The sequence below is a fragment of the Nicotiana tomentosiformis genome, chromosome 8 (assembly GCF_000390325.3).
Source record: "Nicotiana tomentosiformis chromosome 8, ASM39032v3, whole genome shotgun sequence".
Classification (NCBI taxonomy): domain Eukaryota; kingdom Viridiplantae; phylum Streptophyta; class Magnoliopsida; order Solanales; family Solanaceae; genus Nicotiana; species Nicotiana tomentosiformis.
Genome location: NC_090819.1, coordinates 62,477,154 through 62,497,357, shown reverse-complemented (window position 1 = coordinate 62,497,357; position 20,204 = coordinate 62,477,154). Strand labels below are relative to the sequence as shown.

General features: G+C 38.2%; 1 pseudogene; it reads left to right on the top strand.

The window, feature by feature from the left end:
• The first annotated feature begins 13,749 nt into the window (after window positions 1-13,749).
• LOC138896873 (protein AE7-like) lies at window positions 13,750-20,168 on the top strand (annotated as a pseudogene).
• Window positions 20,169-20,204: the final 36 nt, after the last annotated feature.

Here is a 20,204-nt window from a genome sequence, read left to right as displayed (position 1 = left end):
CTAGTGTATCTTTTGACTTGTGCAATCCTGTATTCTTCAATATTACTTGAGAAAACCTCATACCTAGCCTTTTCTCCTATGTGTGGCCAACTAGTATAAAGTTTGATGTCTGTATGTCCTGATTGACATGTTACTTGTTTTCCATAAGTGCTTCTGGTATTGACTGATACTCAGCGTGTTAAAGTTGTCTCATGTTCAACTAAGTATTTGCTCATGAGCTTGTTCTGCTATGTTACGTTCTCTGTGCTCTCATGTTAGACATTCTATTGTATCCCACTTGTTCTTGTCTACTACTATACCAGATTCTCATATTTAAGTTTCTTATCTAAAGTACTTTTAGGCTAACTCTAGATCATTTTACGTTTGAAACTCTTGTTAGAATAATTCACTAGCCTATGATGGTCAATCCTGTCATTCTAGCTTTGTTTCTGAGGATACAAGCATGAACTTGTCCTGCAAACTTGTCATTATTTCATGTGATCTTGTCTATGTGTTTTGATTGGAACTGCTGGTAGATACAACTTTAAGAACTAAGTGCGAAAAGCTGTTCAATTAATTCCCTGAGTAGTTGTCACTTGCATGGTTAAGTCTGACATCAGTTGGGTTAAGTAAGTCATGCACCTTGGGCCTGGTATTGGGCCATATATGTTGTTGGACCTGGGTACTGGATTCAGGCATACTCTATTGTTCTGCTAAGCTTGGGATTTAGGTCTGCTGGTTGTGTGAAGAGTGAGGTTGTCGAAGGCCCAGTCAGTGTTGGGTTGCTTTTGCTTAGGCTTGTTCTCTGGTTTGCAGTTGTTCTTTTTGTAATATTTGTACTTATACTCATTATCTGTGCATGTAATAATTTGTAAACAAACAATTGGGATGTTAGTGAAATTGGGGGAAACGAGTATATTCTATTTTTGCCTAAAGGGGTAGAAAATATGCCTATAAGGTCTACATGTTTTGTTTGCTATTTTGTTTGACATGCTCTATTTCTACACAATAGTAGAAGTCATGCCTATAGGAATCACACACCTCACTTAATTTGTCCAAATACTTGTACACTGTTCGAAGCATATTAGTTTGAGTAATTGCTATACCCGTTTCCATGCCAACTGAATGCTTTAGACAACATGTTTATAGGAATCAAACGCCTTGCTTAACTATTAGACATCATGCCTATAGGATACAATAATGCATGGCTTTGATAATACTCATCTAGATACCATGACTATAGGGTTTTAAATAATTAATCAGCTGCTTTCTGTTATTTTTACACTGCCTCACTTATAGGATACTCTCACTCGCCTAGAAGAACTGTTTATAAAATTAACGCTATTAATGCTGGGCTTTCAAGCTATTTCACTGCCTTACCGCAACATTTAGATATCATGCCTATAGGGTCTGTAATGTTTATAAGCTGCGAATTCGTTGATCTAAAGCTGCAGTATTGCCTGTGCAAATGCTGAAAATCAGGATCACCTAGAAATTATGCCTATAAGACTTAACGGCCATAATGTTTCTTAACTCTGAAATTGTCCATTGCCTAAATATGACCGCGTGCATTTCTTGCTTGTGTGTGGAGGTGAACTTAAGCCATTTGTTGTCTTTATGTGAAGTATTATATGTTTTAAATGCGTGCTAGTATTATCATTTTTGAGGATCCTAAGTAAAGTATAGAACCACCCAAATAGTAGGTCCAAAGCCTCCTGGACCATAGGCATGGGACGGGTAGTGCACGCCTAAGACGCGGTTTAGAATTGAATTAGAACGCTTTAGGTAAACAACTTTAACATAGTAATTAGGTAGCAAGAGATGATAGTTTGTGCATGCTGAATAATATGAGCAACCCCTACCCTAAGGGAGTTGCGGAGTATTATTTATGTTGCACGGGGTGATCCTTTAGGCTAAAAAATTTAGGACCCCCCCACTTCCTTATATGATTATTTGTTCACACTTAGTCGTGGAATTTAGAACAATTGAGTTGTACCATGTAACCTCTAAAGACTTGTACTGATCGTCTTTATAACTTAACTGTTATCCAATTTTCTTTACACTTGTTCATAATAGAACCTTTAAGCTCTTTATTGCCCTCGCTTATATGATCACATAGGACAGTTATTATCTAATAATCCACATAGCATGAATTTCGGCTGGGACCTACAGTTATGGACCTCGAAGAGTACCTGACACCTTCTCTTTGAGGTAATTTGAGCCCTTACCCGATCTTTGGTGACCTGGACTGATTCTAACAGAGTTATTTGCAAATAGAGGCCCTAACGCACCTCAAAATCGTTAGGCGACAACTCTTCTCTTTTAATACCCATTTAAAAGAATTGTCAAATGTCGAAACCCGCTTTCGCGAGAAAATGAGGCGCGACAATGGTTATGGGTACGATTTCTGTGACATAATTATGATATGTAACTCCAAATTCAAGTGCGAGTTAACGCGAATTGACCAATTAACTTCAAATAATAAAATAATAATAATAATAAATATTTTGAATCGTGGGCATATACGCATGGAACGGTTTTGGACATACAAACATAACAAGTGCACGTACGCGTGACTTGTTCAAGATAATTTCCATAATTCGATAAATAAAGAAATTAAAAGCGGTTTAAAAGTGGAAATGCATAAAATCTCTAAGAACATTGAATACAACAATAAACCAGTGAAATCTCACAAGTGGGGTCTGGGGAGGGTAATATGTACGCAGACATTACCCCTACCTTATGAAGGTAGAGAGACTGTTTTCGAAAGACCCTCGGCTCAAGAGCAGTAAAAATGAAGTAATAGAGAAACAATAGCAGCAATAAGGTAATAAGATAATGGAAGCAAATAATACAACGAGCAATAACAGAGATTCAGGGATACGAAACTACAAGAATAGTGTCAATCCTAGTGAAAATAATGACACACCGTATAAAAATAAGGTACTAGGAATAGGAAAAAAACCCGACTAGTACTACTACTACTACTACTGGTAAGACAAGGTGAAACTCTAGACTGTCTATCAATCCACCACCCTAATTCTCGACCTCCACACCTTTCTATCGACGGTCATGTCCTTGCTAAGCTGGAGCAGAGCTATGTCATGCCTAATCACCTCACCCCGGTTCTTCTTAAGCCTCCATCCGCCCCTCCTATGACTCTCCATGGGCAACCTCTCGCACCTTCTAATTGGGGCATCAGAGTCTCTCCTCTTCATATGTCCGAATTATTTCAGCCTTGACCCCCCAACTTATCTTCCACAGGAGCCATACCCACTTTGTCCCTAATATATTCATTCCTAATCTTGTCTTTTCGGGATTAATTGAGACAAGTGTGAATTATTAAAGCAACCGCGCTAAAACCACGAAACTCGGCGAGTGCCTTACACCTCCTCCCCGGTTAACAGAATAATTCTTACCCAATCTTCTGTGTACGCGGACCATAATTAGAGTAAAAACTTTCCTTGATTAGGAATTTAATAACCGGTGACTTGGAACAACGAAATCAAGTAATTCCAAGTGGCGACTCCTAAAATCCATAAAATCAATCCCTATTCAAAATTCAAATAATATCACTTTAATTGGGAACACTCCTTTCTTTCCACAATTTCCGGGAAAAAAGAGGTGCGATAGTACTTAGCCTCACGGGCCCCTCTCCAAAGCCTGTCTTACCTTACATATTTTAGGATGAGGTGTGACATGTGATGTATGGACAAGGCTAGGATGACTCTTCCCGAGGTATATTGTGAGACACTACTTCTATTCTGTGGTAGCTATCATGTTGTTTCTTATTTTCTTTTAGTTTGGGCATTGTCCCAGGTGTTTAATTTTATTCCTTAGAATAGAGGCTCCATGGATAGTCATGTTGGATTGTAGTAATGGGATTGTACACGACATACATGAAATGATATTTATTTTATTTTTCTTTTAATATTATTATGAGGAGCTTCGTATATGGTTTCGAATTCTGCAAAGGTTTCACAATTTGACTCGAAAATGTTATGAAAAAAAGTCTTGACTCGCCTTTTATTTTTATTTATAATTTTTCATTTTAGTAAACTTATCGGTTGTGATAAAATATGATACAGTCAAATCAAATAATAATTATGTTATTAAATGGTATCAAAAGATACAATCTATTCAAATATTATATTCATAAAATAATTCAGTATAATACAATACAATACAAAAGGATAAATTATGAAACAATGGTCAACACCTATCTAAACAAGATGTTAATTCTCTTTCCAAAATGAGATTCTTTATTCTTTTTTCCTTTCTAGTTTTTCCTTTCCAACTCAACCAACCTTCCCCATAATAAACAAGCATCCTTTTCTCCAACAAGATAGTTCTTCTCCTTCTTCCTCCTCTTTTAGATCTCTTCGCAAAGGAGCATCTAAGATCTTAAAGTCTCGGCTCCATCACTGATATAAATGTTGTTTGATATGAGTCCAGAACCCATTTGTGGTTCTTTTGGACAAGTGTGACAAAAATGTGTGTTTAAAAAAAAGAGTAACATTTTTATACATAGCGCTCTTTTAAAGAGCGCTATGCTTTAACGGAGTTTTGGCCATTAAAGTATAGCGCTCTTTAAAAGAGCGCTATATATATATATATATATATATATATATATATATATATATATATATATAACGATCTTTTAAACCGCGCTATATACATAGCGCGGTATATAACCGCGCTAAACCTATTTTGTCGGCCCACAAATAAGTCTCCTGCATTTAATTGACATAACAATAATTCAAATAGATATAGCGCTCTTTAAAAGAGCGCTATACCTAAAAAATTTCAGCCCACCAAGCTAGGCATTGCCTTATTTAAAGGCGTTAGGATTTTACAAAAATCCATTCAAAAATACTCCTAACTCTCGTTCAAATTTTTCTTCTTGTTAAATTCTCAAGCATTTTTTCATAATGTCTGAAGAGCGAAAAGTAAGGGTTTCATTATATTGAGGGGTGAGGTTATGGTGGCGAATAACTCTGTGAGCTATAGTTTATCTCCACAGTGTCATGTTAAGTTGCCACTTACAATGGAGTACGATAGATTGATATCGTTGTTATGTAATAAAATGAGTGTCAGGAAACGTTCGGTGAACCTTAAAGTTACCGGAAGATATCCGTATTTTGTCACTCCGCAAGGGGTTGCTTGTTACGCTGAGTTTAACATCGACGATGATGAAACTTTGAGGGATTTTTTGAGGACTCCGGATGAATACCAGGAATTTCTTGTGATAAAAATGTTGGAAATGTACGTCAAGGTCGAAGACGTTCGCAATAATGAGGTTGCGCATAGTAGGGATAACCCTCAGTCATCGGGTGGTTATTCTGGAGCAGTTTTTGCCGGACAGGTTCCGGATGAAAGAGTATGCCCTGATTTAAACTTATCACCACGGGCGAATGAGGAGCGAGGGAATAATTTCTCTCCTGCTTTATATAATCTACAAGACGAGTGGTAAACTTCAATTTTCCTTAGTGTTACGATGTATATTTTTGTTGTATTGAATTTGTATTAACACTCATATATTCCACAGGGGGTACCGGCCAAATATGACTTTTACAAGTTATGAACCCACGCCCAGTTAGAATATGCATAATTCTGGTGTGTTGGATCATGGTGGTCCATCCGGGAGTCATCACCAACATGATAATGTCCATCAAGGAATGTCAACACGTTACAACTTGTAAGTGAAGTGATACAGCTATATGGAAAGTATTTATTAATTTTAGTAGCTTATTATTTTGTTGTTTGTGCAGTGAAAACGAGCAAGTTGAACCACCTGTATTCACTCAATTGCCCGAAGATGACATATTAAATCGAGATCTGGCAGATGCACAGAGTGAGAAAGAGAACAGTGATTATGACAACAATGCCGATGATTCCGGAGATGACACACCCTTCCCTCTTGAGGATGGTGACGAGGAGGAAAAGAATGAAGGACCTGATTTGACGAGGGAGTATGCTCCACCCCCCGTTAGACCAAGAGTGTACGAGTCCCAAGTGTCGTTTCATTCAAGGAAGATTCCCTACCTTGATAACTTGCCAAGTATGCCAGATGTGGATGCTCTCACAAGGGATTTTGATGAAATTCGGACAGCAATGTGGGATGATTCTAGACCAACGGTGCTGGCAAAGGGCATGCTTTTTCCTGATAAAGTGCGCCTAAGCAGGGCGGCGAAAATGTACAGCGTAAAAGAGTGTCGTGAGATGACGGTATGGGAGTCAAGTCCTGATGTATACAAGGTTGTTTGTCGCAGATGGTTTACGGGTTGTCATTGGATGCTGCGTGTGAGCAAGAAGAACACGGGTCTGTGAAAAGTGGGTAAATATATTCCCACTCACAGATGTGAAATGGACACATTCAATGGGAATCACTACAACTTGGATATTGACTTGATTTCTCTTGTCCTTATTCCACACCTTGAAGCGTCCATAAGGAATAAAATCAAAGAGTGCATTACATCAGTCCACCAGGAATATGGTCATACCATTACCAAAAGAAAGGCATTTCTCGGGCGCAAACGTGCGTTTGAAATTGTTTATGGTAACTGGGATAAGTCATTTACAGCTCTACCCAAGTACATGGCCGCACTGCAACACTTTAACCCCGGGACAGTTGTTGAATGGAAGCTTGAGCGTAGTCCGAGAAAATCAGAATATATATTCAATTACGTGTTCTGGGCATTTAAACCAGCAATTGATGGTTTTCCGCATTGTCATCCGGTAATATCCATAGACGGCACTCATGTCTATAGAAAGTATAATATCAAGCTGTTGATAGCCGTTGCAGTAGATGCTAATGGACAAATATTTCCTCTAGCGTTTGCTATTTGTGCCAATGAAATCCAAGAGACGTGGACGCTGTTTTTGAACCATTTGAAAGAGCACGTTGTCAAACAGTATTCCGGCATTTGTCTAATATCTAATCGGCATGGTGGTATCTTAAGTTCTGTAGAGAACTTGCCTGCATGGCAAGAACCTTATGCCTACCACCGTTACTATGTGAGGCACTTTAAGGTCAATTTCCAGAAGGCACATCCCAACAAGGATCTGCATGATTTGATGTGGATGGTAGTAACAGACCACCAAGAGCATAAATTTCGGAGGCACATGGAATCTATCAGGAAGGAAGACGAGAGAGCCTATCATTGGTTGATGCAACATGAGCTTCAGAAGTGGACTTTTCATGCGGATGGTGGAAGAAGATGGGGAATTCTGACTACAAACGTGTCAGAGTCTTTCAACGGGTTATTGAAGTTGGTAACAGGATTGCTTGTCACTGCCATGGTGTGGATGTCATTCAAGCAGATGGCAGAGAGGTTTGTTAAAAGGACTGCAGCTGCAACGTCATTGATGGAAAGGGGTGTTGAATTTTTGCCACTGCCGATGAAGAGATTTGAGAAATGCAGCCGGCGAGCACATTGGCATTCATTTTTGCAGTATGATCACGACAGAAATATTTTTGAAGTTCGCACCGCTATCCATCAAAATCGGGGGAATAATGTACATACCATAAATGAATCTAGAAGGTTATGCTCTTGTGGAAAATGCTCCATCTACCACATGCCGTGCTCACATGCCATCAGGTGCTTTCAACATACAGGTTTAGGGCCAACCAACTACGTTGATAAATAATATAGTGTTGCTGCTTACTTAAACACCTATAGTGGGCAGTTTCAGCCAGTGGGTGCTGAGCATTATTGGCCGCCAGAACCATTTAAAATGGTGTGTAACAAGGACTATTTGCGTCGAATACAGGTGCAGAAGAGAACGCGTATACGGAACCAAATGGATGTTAGCGATACCGTTTATGCGCCCAAATGTGGTATATGCTCGCAAACAGGACACGACCGTCGAAAATGTCCTTCGGCTGGTTTGGGTGGCAGTGGTAATCAAGCTCGTGGTAGGTGTTCTTCTAATGTTCCCAACTATCAATGAGTTTATGTTGTAATAAGTAGATGTTTTGTTTATGTTGCAAGATGTATCAAATAAAATTATGTTTCCATTGTTGTTAAATCTTATTGATATTTAACATTTTTCAGTTGAGTAAATTAATGAATTTCTCCCTCCCGTTCATGTAATCAAAAATAGTATTGGATTAAAAAACGGAAAAATATGTAAATATATTTGATAAATATAGTTGATAAATATAGTTCAAAAATAGTTGAGTTAAAGGTAGATTTCTGATAAATATGTGAATACACATAGCGTGGTTAAATACTATGTTATATGAATATATATAGCGCGATTAAATACTACGTTATGTGAATATATATATATATATATATATATATATATATATATATATATATATATATATATATATATATATATATATATATATATCGCGGTTAAATAATACGTTATGTGTATTGTCTTGTCAAAAGCTGCCCGTTTGAGAAAATGTTGTTTTGTATCCGTAATCATCTTTAACACGCAAATCATAGCGCGGTTAAATACTACGTTATGTTAATATATATAGCGCGGTTAAATACTACGTTATGTGAATATATATATATATATATATATATATATATATATATCGTGGTTAAATACTACGTTATGTGTATTGTCTTGTCGAACTAAAAAGCTGCCCTTCTGAGAAAAAGCTATTTTGTATTCGTAATCATCTTTAACACGCAAAGCATAGCGCAGTTAAATACTACGTTATGTGAATATATATAGCGCGGTTAAATACTACGTTATGTGTGTTGCCTTGCCTATAAATAACAGGCGCATTCTAGTTATTTTTTGCGCTTAACAATAACCAATAGCAAAACTTTCCATAAAAGCAAGGTTTTTTTTAACGCTTTAACAAATGTCTGAATGCCTTTATGTACCAAGGTGCCAGTGCGGCAAAAATTGTTTGATGAATGACTGTTGGGATGATGGTGAAGTTGGACGCCGCTACTGGATGTGTGTGGACAAGTTTTATAGGGTTCCCGACGAACCTTTTTGCAATTTTGAGGTATGGATTGATGAACCCTGTAAGCAGGAATGCTACAAACGATCTTTGCAGTATCTTCATGATTTGACCTTAAAAAAGTGTGAATATGAAAAAGAATATAAATGAAAAATTGTGGAGTTGAAGGAGAAACTGAAAGAGGCAGAATTAGAAAAAAATAAGATGGAAGAGAAATTTAAGTGGTTGGAGCAGAGAATAATGGGCGGCAGTGACTAAACAATGACATGTATGTGTTGAGTGTACTACTTTATCTTTATGTTTCTCGTGTCATGTATTTTTATTAGTTGTACTGAATTTAAATTATGTTAAGTTGTTATGTTTTGTGTTTGTGTTGTAGTATTAAAATAAAGAAGGAACGGGGAAATAAAAACATAATGCGCATATTATGTAAACATAAAAAATTGTTGTTATTATTTACATAAAATAATATTTACATAAAATACAAAAAAAAAAAAATCAATGTGTCCCACAGCCTGTGTGCTTCAATGCAGCTGCTGGCCAGAGGCGCATTCCATCCCGCCCAGCTATGCTAACAGGATTATCCTCATCACGGCGCCTCTTTATAGCAGGATGCGCTGTAGCATGATCATCAGTGGTGCTGGCAGGATCGGTAGAAGGGGTCGTCGGTCCAGTAGAAACCTACAGAAGAATAAGTCAGCTCAGTATAGGAAAGTATATATTAAGTCACAACAATTTAAATTGTCTTACCATGGTCTCGTCGGGCTCCTGAATATAATCTTCCATCGCAGCCATGTCAGCATCGCACAAATGGGCCTCCGTGACAGGCGGGGATGAAGCCTTAATAAGAAAATTAATAAAGTTATGGAAAATAAATGAGAAAAGAAAAAACAAATTTAAATTTAATAGCAATAAAAACATACCTGTGATGATGAGCCATAACTCAGCCGGCGCCCACTATCCAAATCTCGGGTCGGTCGATCCTCAGCAGCGGTCGATGACCCTGGGAAGTATGCTTCCCAATCCTCTCTGGTAAGATCCGTGCCCATGATCAATAACAGACCTGACGGGGTCACCTGCGAAGTCCCTGGAGTGAGCTGCATCCCAGGGCTGTATGACGGCATACTGGTGGGATACTCGTCCGGCTCATGTAGGTCACCCGGCAGATCAGCACCAACATCATCAGTAAGGGCGTCAACGCCCCCTTGTTGGGGACCACCTCCTCGCCGCCCACCATGACCCCGTGTGGCAGCCTTGCCTCGTGGGGCACCCCTACCTCGAGGGGCACCCCTGCCTCGTGGGGCACTCCTCCCTCGTGCGACACCCCTACCTCGCTGGTACTTCTCTGGCACCACATAAGCAGGGTCGTGTCCCAAGCGCTGATCCTCTCGAGCTCGCTGCAGTGTCCGGGCAGCCACCTCTGCAACCTGCCGACCGTAATCGTGCAAAGCGGCCGCTCGTTCGCCTGCATACTGCTGCATCTGCAGTCCCATCTGGTAGACTATATGTAGGCCAATAGCCTGCACAATGTATAAAATATAAACTACAGAACACTAAGTTACAGTTATATAATTAATAATAACAGAAAACATGCCAGGGCCTCGTGCCGCCCGGCGTATGGAACGTACCGACCGCCAGCTTGATGAATGGGATTCCCGACAAAAAGTCGGGTAATGCGGCGGTGCCAGGGCATATAGAGCTGAATAGTCTCCGTCTGGATCTGTGAAGGGGGGCGGAATTAGGTCAGCTCGGCCATCCCAAGTATGGACCTGCGCCTCTAGCCATGTTACATATGCGTCGTCCGCCCCTGGAACGATCATCCCGCTGATAATGTGTGGCCTCCCATGTAAGCCCCCTCGGTATATACTGCGGACGGCCAAACTGGCGAAGTACCCGCTCCGTGGCATGATGCTCCACAATATCGAGGCATATGAGCGAGACGGAAGTGCTCCAAATCAGTCGGCCGGCCGAGCAATAATCGGGCAGGCCACCTATCAAGTCGTCGTTGTATGGCGTCCAGATGAACTATCAAATAACACAACAGAAAACGTGAGTATGCGCAACACATGTGAAGCTATACCAAGTAAGTTTAGGTACACATTTACCTGTGCGCCCTCCAGCATATCCAACACATCCCTGCAAAGGGGGAGATTATGTCGAACCCCGTAATCACGTACATATCCACGTCGGAGAACCCACCTCCTAGCTAGAGGGAGAAACGGAGGTGGTACATCCGGAGGTAATGGTGGTAGAGGTGGCTGCAACTGCAGGAACCGCTCCCTGGCCCAAACCTAACATACAAAGTTGACGTAAAGTTTAAGAAAATTTTTGACTAGATAGAATTGGAAGGAATGAACAGAGTATTCGAATATGTTGTCACCTGTAGAAGCGGCAAAAATCCACATACGTCATGCTGGGTGCCCATGCTCGCCCGGCACATATGCCTGTACAAGTAGGCGAGAACAGCAATACCCCAGCTGTACTAGGGTAAATCATCTAGCAGCTGAAGATGATGAAGAAATCGCAAGCTGACTAGGTTCCCCGAAGTGTTCGGGAACAAGACCCCCCCCCCCCCAAACAGAAGGATCAGCAACAACCTCGTATACTGGTGAATATGCAGATCATCTGTCTCCCCGGTGATGTTGGAGTGCAATATCTCCAAATGCTGTCGAATAGCTGTCAAACTCATGCGACTGGCCCCTGAGTGTGCAGTCTCATCCTGTGGCCTGAAACCAGTGAGCTTCTGCAGCATGTCCAAATACTGCCCATGCGTCATCTCTCTCATGGCCTGAGGCAGTGCAATGGGCAGTCTATCAACAGGCATCCCATATAAAACCTCCACGTCCTGCAGCGTGATGGTGGCCTCGCCAATGGGCGGGTGGAAAGTGTGCGTCTCCGGTCGCCACCGCTCTATCAGGGCTGTGATCAAAGACCAGTCGAGCTGCAGCCGCCCGATCTCCAAAATTTTGTAGAAGCCCATATCTCGCAGGCGCTGGACTACACGGGGATGGAGATCTCTGTCCTTCATAAAATCCCACATGTCGTCCACTCTCCTGGCGCGGAGAGTCTGGACCAGTAACTCTCCCTCCCATACGTAGGCGGACCTATAATCACCCTGTAACACTAATAGCTCATCGGAGACAGGTCCGGGATGCATAGGCGGCACGTCCATGTCGTCTACTGTAAATTAAACAACATTAATTGTATGTTTGATCTGTAAATTAAATAATTATTTTTTATAATTATATAATATTTAATTGGATAGAGTATATATCTATGGGTTCCAGACTCGATATTTGAGGCCCAGTAGCACCAAGCTATCTTGAATTCTTGTGTGTGTCAATTTTAATATTTTCATAATTTTGTATGTTTGTTTTGTAAATTAAATAATTAATTTTTATCATATTTAATGGGACAAAGTATATACCTATGGGTTCCAGGCTCGATATTTGAGGCCCAGTAACACCAAGCTATCCTAAATTCTTGTGTGTGTCAATTTAAATATTTTCATAATTTTGTATGTTTGTTTTGTAAATTAAATAATTAATTTTTATCATATTTAATTGGACAGAGTATATACCTATGGGTTCCAGGCTCGATATTTGAGGCCTAGTAGCACCAAGCTATCCTGAATTCTTGTGTGTCAATTTAAATATTTTCATAATTTTGTATGTTTGTTTTGTAAATTAAATAATTAATTTTTATCTTATTTAATTGGACAGAGTTTGTGTTTGATCTATCAGTATAAAAGATACTTAAATTACAGGGATTCTACGCTAAAAGGCTCTACATTTTACTACGCTAAAAGGGCACTAGTCTTTAAGCAAATAAATAATCTAAACTAGATAAAAATAACAAATATATTTTAATCACAAAACAAACACAAAACACTAATATCTTAGTCCGGATAAAAATAACATACTAGTTTAATCGCAAAAAAAAATACAAAACAACATAGAAACACATTCAAAACAACTAATATGTATCTTTTTGTGTGACAGATGGGGTCCACTACAATTTTTTTAGAAGGAAATTTGGGAGGGGGGAGGGGAGTCGGTTAAAAATTTTGAATTTGGGGAGGGGGCGTCTGGTTCGAGTGTGGGGAAGAAGGAGGGGGACCGTTTATTTATCTATGTATAGCGCGTTATATAACTGCGCTATACATATATAGCGCGGTTATATACCGCGCTATGCATAGCTATCTTATCATCCCGGTATAGCGCGGTTTATATATATATATATATATCGCTCTTTTAAAGAGCGTTATACTTTAACGGCCAAAACTCCGTTAAAGTATAGCGTTCTTTAAAAGAGCGCTATATATAAAAATGTCACTCTTTTTTTTAAACACACATTTTCGTCACACTTGTCCAAAAAAATCACAAATGGGTTCTTGACTCGATTATGAAGTGCATAGGTGTAATTGCAAAATTTCTTAAAATACGAAAAAACATAAACACCTAAAAAGGACTACTTGAGAAAATCATCTAAATTTAAAATATTCAAAAATACGTTCCTATAAAGTATGAGGGCCTAATTTTCATAAAAGAAAAATAAATAACGGTTTATGTAATTTTGAGAATCCAAAAATTGCACAGACAAAAAATGGGTCAATTTTTTTAGAAACTATACATCAAGAATTTGCATCATTCACTGGTGACAAAAATAGCAGAAACTTCAAAATTACTTTTCCAAGTATGAGTTTTATTAAATCTAACAATTATAATTTATTAAATATTTTTTCAAAATAAAAAATACTCACTTTTGACAAACCCAATTTAATATCAAAACTGAATAGTTTAGACCATCTCAAACATAAGACACTATTTTTGTCATTTTCTTGCTAAAACAAAAGATTAAGCTGGTTTGCCAGCTACCTCGTCTTCCCAGAAAAGAAAAGATATTTACGACCCGTATAAGTCCTAAGATTTAGGAGTTGTTCTTCCCCGCCAACGATCTCTTTTTCCCACCGTCTCTTCGTAGTTCATTCTCTTTTTTTCCCCCTTAACCAGATACAGTTATTTTTTCCAGATTGGAAACTGAACTTGTGAGTTAAATCTATTAAAGCATATGCCTTTATTGTTTCCTTATTGAATTTGTTATTTTTAACTGGACCCCTTGCACTTATTTTGAATCTTTCTGGGAAAAATTCTCACGACCCTTAAATAAGATTGGTGTTTTTTATGTTTTTCACTATCAGTATATGGATTTCTTTTCTGCACATGCCTCTGTTATCAAAGAAAGTCACGAGGGTTCTGTAAAACTATTATTTTGTTCGTTTTTTTTTTATTTGGAAACTGTGGTACTTTTAATTCCTTAATTGCTTCAGCTTGAGGTGTGTGTGTGGGAGAGGGGTAAGTTTAGGTATTGATTTTTTGTTTGATGAGGTGGCCAAGAGAGGCTTAAAATATGCAATTTTTATAAGCTAATGACTAAGAAAGACAATTTGTAGTTTGTTAAATTTATTACTTCTTGTTTGCAAAGCTCAAAAATTCCCGTGTTGATCTTTACATTTATCATTACTGTAGGGTGAATTTTATCAAAGTTGGACCTGAAAATGGTTTCTGAATTGATTAATGCCAACCCTATTGTGTATGAGAAGAAGGAGCGTCGAGATAGGAGTGCTCCAAGTGTTGCGGATGAATATACAGCTGAACCTATCGACCAGCTAGAGATTTTTGATATCCTTGTGCTAATGATGGCTGAAATCGTATTTTGTTATGCTAGACTTGAAATTAATCTTTCCACGATAAGGGAATTTCGATGAGGCTAAAATTCATCCACTTCAGAATCTATGAGTGCTTTATGTTCAATCCTTCAGATTTCATATGGAGCAGTACATGTGATCCATAGCGAACCTGCATGCTGAGTCTCTGAATAGCACTAACATACTACTCCCTTCGTTCCAGTTTATGTGAGCCTATTTTCTTTTTGGTCCGTTAATTACCCCTTTCTAAATTTGAAAATAATTTAGTTTAAACTTACAATTCTACGCTTTTATAACCACACAAATACTCTGGACCCCTTTTTGACTTGTTTAGGACCACAAATTCCAAAAGTCTTCGTTTTTTTTTAAACTCCGTGCCCAGTCAAACAGGTTCACATAAATTGAAACGGAGGGAGTATACTGGAAAATACCTAGAGAAATAGCAAACTAGAGTTAATTTTCGTTATAGTTGTCTTTTATGTTTGTTGTTGTGCCATGTAGTTTTATAGGAAAGATAGTAAAAAAACCTTCAGCACCTTGGTGTACGAGGTATGTTTATAGGCTTTCCCTTTTCATTTTAACATCATCTTTTTCTATTTTGGCTAACCCTAGGCATATTAAGTATATAGTTACTTTACAAAAAGAGGGGATATGTTGGATGATAGAAGTACGTGTCAGTTACTATGCGCCAGTTTCTGTACAAGCATGGCCTTTCTACCTTTAGTTTGAATTTTCAGGAAACCAAAGAAATTGACTTATGTTTTTCTTGTCTTCTTTGCTTTTCCTTGGGTTTGTTTTGTTGCTATTTTTTTTTTTTGGCGGAAGCACTGATTTCTGGTCCCACCCCTGGCTACCCTTGTGGGTTGTTCGCAATTCACATTAAAGACCCTTTCCAAAGGTTGAGTACCTTGGCTCGGGTAGGTGGTGCTGGGTTCCGTGTCCTTGGCAGGCTCGACCATCGGAGATCCGTTCATTACTAACGTTTTTTCTCGATGTGGACCAAGCTCCGACTTCCTTTTTAGCTTTTCTGCGTAGATTGACTGAACGTAGAAAACCGGGGGGGGGGGGGGGGGGGGGGCATTCAATTTTTGCACCTTCAACTTTGTTTTACATTTTTTGGGATTTCAGCAAAATCAAAGTTCACATTGTTTTACTTTTCCTAGCAAATGATGGAATATATTAGGATCATGTGTTACGGAAACTTGTAGGGTTACCTCCGGTTCTGATATGAGGTACTGTTCGCCCTGTTTGGTCTTCATTGTGTCATTTTGAAGGGAAAAGCAAGTGTGAAGTTTGATTAGTTGGGGAAACTTCTTAGCTATGAAAAGTCAATTATTCCTTAACATTCTTACACCATATTAGAGATATAAAAGATCCAGAGCATCCCTATTCTCTGGAAGAGCTGAAAGTTATAACAGAAGATGCTGTTGAGGTAAAAGACGAGCGAAGCTATGTAAGGTGAGATAAATAAATCTGTTTCATATGTTCATGTTTTGATTCCTTGTGGCATTTTTCATGTTGTCTAAGAAGAGGAAGTTCTTGGATTCAGGGTCACATTCACGCCTACTGTTGAACACTGCAGCATGGCGACCATTATTGGATTATGCTTGCGTGTGAAACTTATGTGATGTTTGCCTTCCCGTTATAAGGTATGCTTTATCACCCTTCTATTATGATTCAATAGGCTTATGTGTGTTACACATCTTTTCCTTAAAAGCATATTACAGTGGATAGAATGTTATGTTATACTAATTGATATGCTATTATGATATTATAGAAGTCAACAATTAATTACAGCTTACTGGAAGTGAGGTCACATGCAGCTGTATGTATATTTTCTTAGAACTGTTAATGACTTCGACCTGAAAGTAGTTTCCTTGGCACTATTTGGCGTAAATCTTCAGGAATATATCCTACAGTCTCGTGATTTTATTCCAAAATCTTCAGCCATTTGTAAATATGGTTACCTTTTTGTTAAACGTGTTATTACTGGGTGTGGGTAGATTCTGACCAACACGGCAAGTATCGTAATCTAGCCAATTTCAGGCCTTAATTTAATTCAACCAAGCCATTACTTCAATTGTGGTATGTTGAGTATTAAATAGCAAGTTTTCCTTGTGTCTAAAATGATGCGCAGTAAAGAAAATAAAGTGACAAGAATTAGGAAAAGGAAAAAGGACACGCACACAAAGATATAAAGAGAGAGAGAGAGAGAGAGAGAGTTTATTGGTAGCTCGGGCATAGAGTGTATGCACATATCCATCTGCCTATGGTTCTTGTTACTCTAGCTTGAACATCCCTCAGCTTGCTTCACCGTAGTTGCCTGGTGACCATAATCAATTTCATTTTCTACAGAAATAGTTCTGAAGCTTGGAACTCTATTGTGCTTGGTTTTTGAAATTACAGCCGATCTTTGTAATTCTGAATTCCTCTATTCCAGCCCCTTCCAAATTCTAATAAATAACAATGACAACACTTCTGGTTTTTCTTCATTGGTGTTATGTCATATATGTTTCCCCTTTAGATGCTTTAATGATATTCGATCTAGTCGCCTGTGGCTCTGGCTTTGCTTCATTTGGGAGGGAGGTGGGACGAGGAAAGGCTGTGGGAAAAAATGTTGGAATGGAAGGTTCGAATGTAGAGTCTAATCTGTGGTCTAAATCATGGCTTTGGGTGTAATTTTGTTATATAGAAGTAACTTGGGAAAATGATAATAGTAAAATAAATCAATGAATTTGTGTCATGTCAACTTGCTTTATTTTGTATATCATATTTTCCAGGAAGAGTGGTAATAGAGGAAGACTTATTCCTTCGTGTAATGTAGTAATCAAGTAGATCGACATCACTTAAAACTTAGAAGTGTTTATTAAAATGATTCCATTTACGCTTTCTCTCGGGAAATGTGGTTTTCAAAGTAATTTACGATTTTCTGGCCTTGATTAAAGCAGTCCAACTACTTGTAAGAAGTTTTCTCTAATTATTGTCTCAAAACTTTATTTGCAAGCCGTTAAGTGGTCACAACTTTTTAAGGTAAGTTGATTCACCTTTGGCTACTCTTCTAAATACTGTTCTATGTGTGGGTTTTTAACTCTTAATGTTTTTCTTCTAGTCTTTTTAACTTTCGTATCCTAAAAAATGCTTTAGCCATTCTTATGGGAATTGTCGGATTTCTCTTTATCTTCTATCAGTAGAAAGAACTGACTTTTTCTTTTCCTCTGATTAATCTAGTTTCTTTGATTTGTTTTTTCAGCAGTTCTCCTGAAATAAAAATTGGCATTCTGCTTCCTAAAACTTTCGGTTAATATGACAGCCTAACCTGTAACCCTTTAGCCAATCAAGAACTAGTTAACTAGTATTTAACTCTGAAGTTCTAAGTTTGTTACGGAAGTTGCCATGATTTCCTGCTTCATTTGTTAAAAGCTGTTCTGAGTTTGATCAGCATATTATGAATATTCTTCTCCATTCCATGTATAAAATCTGTGCTTTAATTTTTGGCTGCTTTACACTAATACCAGTTTCTAAACTAAGCATTTCACCAAAATATTTTGAAATATTAAGACAGTAAGACCCTGAATTTGAGCCCCCTCTTTTAGAATTTATAAGCTAAAATCTTCTAATAAGATATGTACTTTCTACTTCAATAGAGTCAACATCAGACTAGACATTCATCGTTAAGGCTAAGTGATCAGCCAATTACATGTTTGTTTTCTGATTAAAGTTCTTTAGTCTGGTTAGAGAATCTTTTGAATCAGGTAAAGTAAGATTTCATTCAATAAACATCCAGGGGATGCAACTTATTACAAAAAGAGTTAGCTCCTGTACATTTACTTGTCTCCTCTCTCAAAATTCAAGTAGCTGACAAAATCCAAAAACAGAAGGGGATTAGTTACAACACAAAAATTACACCAAGCAAAAAAGATAGACTAAACATCCAGCCTTTAGAACATGTCTGGAGTTGCAATTCCATCAAAACACCTCTGATTTCTTTTCCCTCCATATGCACCAAATAATACACTGTCGGATCATCTGCCATGTATTTCTGGTGGGTTTTCCAGCAAACAAAAGCTTCCTTTGGGCCACTAGACATAACCCAACTAATACCAATAAGATTCCACAACATATACACTGGACAGTGTTAGAACAGATGGTCTAGGCTCACTTTCTCTGATGCATAAAATAGCATCTATTACATAGTATTATACCTCTCCTATTTAGATTATCTTGTGTTAAACATGCTCCCGGGATTGCCAACCAGCAAGGCACGCCACTCGAGTTTTGGTTAAAGACTTGTACATAAAGGTAGGGATAAATGTGATAAAAGTGTGTTTTAGAGAACCCTTTAGTTGTGGAGAACTCTCAATTTTTCCTTACAAGACAAATTATTTATTATTGGAATAAATGAACCTGATGGAGTTAGATGGATATAGGTGATTCATATAAATCTCCACTAGTTTGAGATTGTAGCTTATTTTGTTTAAGTAATGATGAAAAGACTTCTGTTGGAATTCATTTATTTTGTTTGAATATTATGCAAATATCTCATCCTTGAAGTTTTTTTGTTGATTGCTAGCTGTGTCGTTAAATTTTTATCTATTTACAAGTTCCCGGTCTGTTTGTTTTTTGTTAACATATCCTTGTTATATTGCCAGGTGGATATTAGAATAGCACCTGGGAGTCATGTCACGGAAGCTGCAGGTACCGTCTGTCTGTCAATATCTGTCACAGAACATCCAATCTTTAGCTACCATTTTCCTCTAACCGCCACTACCCACAACAATCTTAAGCTCCAATTCTCTAGTTGTCACTATGCTGGACTTCTTCCATTTGAACGTGCCAGGCCTGCATTTGTCAGGCCCTATTTGCTCCGGCGATGCTCACAAACTGTGCTTATTATATTTGCCCTCTTTAACATACCGCATGGGCATAGAGCTGATTTTGGTTTTTCTTTTATTTCGTATATGGTGTTCGGCCTTTTTGTTAACATAAAGTTATAACATATCCCTGAGTAACTATCAAAAAGTTTATAACATATCCCAGAAGAAAAGAGACGGAAAAGAGAAAACCATACAAGTTTCTTCTTCTTTTCTTTTTTTTAATCATAAAGCATTAGCACTAGAGAGCTTTTTTAGGAGTAGTGTGCAATTGCTATATATTCAGCAACTGATCATTTATTTTCTCTCTGCAGTAAATAAGCAGTTGAATGATAAAGAGCGGGTAGCTGCAGCATTGGAAAACCCTAACCTTGTCGACATGGTTGATGAATGCCTTGCTCCATCTTATGCATGAGAAAGTCTTTGTTCAGTATATGGAGATACAACCTGAAAGTCTTTCCTCATGGCATATTACGTGTACCTCTTTTCATTGGTTTTATTTAATTCATTAGATTAATAAGGTTGTTCTTTAGTTAAACTGTGAAATCACAATGTAGTGGCTGGTATGAGATAGGCTGCTTCTTTATGAAGAGATGTATTGCAATATTTATGTCATCCTACTTGGTATTTTCAGCCTGCAAGTATATATATAGGTCTTGGATTTTCATGAAAATGGTACTTGCAAAGCCTGGATAGAAAAGTAATAAAT